We start from the raw sequence: 1,891 nt of genomic DNA, 5'->3' as shown, positions 1-1,891 counted from the left end.
AAATAAGAATAAATATAAATAAGTTAGAATTAAACTTAAAAAATTTATAAATGCCTGGAAAACCATATTATGACTTAAAAGAATTAAAGCTGTTGAAAGAAAAAATGGAGAATGAAGTCGAAAAATTAAAAAGATATTTAGAAACAACAGAAAGTGTAGAAATAAAAGAAGTTTTTGAGGATTTGAGAAATTATATTAAAGAAAAAGACAAACAGATAAAAGATTTTATATACAATAATCCATGCAAAAAAGAATATTATAAACTAAAACAAGATTGAAAAATTATAAAAATGAAATCAGAATTATAAATATACATCAAGGACTAGTAATAAATGATCATATAACAAATACAAGAAAAATAGTAGAAATGGTCAATACTTTAGATTATGAATTTGCAAATTATTTTTATCAAAATCCTTTAAATAAAGCACCACCAATTGAATCTATACAAATTATAAAGTAAAATATGAAGAGTTAATAGAAATTTCGAAAAAGAAATTAAAAGAAAAGTCGACTATAAAAGATTGGTATCAGAGCCAAGTTAACGATTAAGGGTAACACTTTCTCTTTAAGCAACACTTTTAGTGACACGCTTTTAAATCAATAACAACCACAAAATGAAAAACATCTTTAGAAAAAGTTGAAATTGGCAACTTTATCAGAGTGGCCACCAAAGAGAAAATGAAACCTTGAAAGCTCCTCCCATTGGAGTTGCTCTAAAGCTTCTCTCTTCAGGCATAATTTTTTTCAATAATGTTCTTTGTAAATTTCTTCTTCACTAAGGGGGCCACTCTGATAAAGTTGCCAATTTCAACTTTTTCTAAAGATGTTTTTCATTTTGTGGTTGTTATTGATTTAAAAGCGTGTCACTAAAAGTGTTGCTTAAAGAGAAAGTGTTACCCTTAATCGTTAACTTGGCTCTGATACCAATTTTTTATAGTCGAATTTTCTTTTAATTTCTTTTTCGAAATTTCTATTAACTCTTCATATTTTATTTCGAATAAATTTATATTTAAATGATTTTTATAAAAATAATTTGCAAATTCATAATCTAAAGTATTAACCATTTCTACTATTTCTCTTGTATTTGTTATATGATCATTTATTACTAGTCCTTGATGTATATTTAATTCTGATTTCATTTTTATAATTTTTCAATCTTGTTTTAGTTTATAATATTCTTTTTTGCATGGATTATGGTATATAAAATCTTTTATCTGTTTGTCTTTTTCTTTAATATAATTTCTCAAATCCTCAAAAACTTCTTTTATTTCTACACTTTCTGTTGTTTCTAAATATCTTTTTAATTTTTCGACTTCATTCTCCATTTTTTCTTTCAACAACTTTAATTCTTTTAAGTCATAATATGGTTTTCCAGGCATTTATAAATTTTTTAAGTTCAATTCTAACTTATTTATATTTATTCTTATTTCTATCCTTTTTATTAAAAGGTCATCAATTTCGATCTAAAGATTATTTAATTCCCTTTTATACTCCTTTATTTTACTTTTTAATTTTTCCGCCCTTTTTCTTTTTATTTTATTTTCTGGTTTTTCAATCTTTTTATGCTTCATTATTTATTTTAGAATTTCCGCGAACTCTATCATCGATTCATCACTATTTTCTAGAGATTCTATTAATTTTTCTAACTCTTCAACTTCTCTTTTCAACTTGTCATAGATTATCTTTAGAGCTTCAAATGCTCTTTGATTTATTTCAAAGAACTGTAAATAATTCAAACAATTTTCTCTTTCAAAGAGCTCTTGTTTCTTGTCTTGATAAGTTACATATATTTCTTCTTTATTTATTGTCATAATTTAGTGTTTAGGGTTTCATTTAATTTTTCGACCTTTTTTGCTAATTCTTTTATTTCAGAATTTTCTTCTTTAAT

Source organism: Arachis ipaensis, chromosome B10, assembly GCF_000816755.2.
Source record: "Arachis ipaensis cultivar K30076 chromosome B10, Araip1.1, whole genome shotgun sequence".
NCBI lineage: Eukaryota > Viridiplantae > Streptophyta > Magnoliopsida > Fabales > Fabaceae > Arachis > Arachis ipaensis.
Note: the sequence above shows the minus strand (reverse complement) of the source record.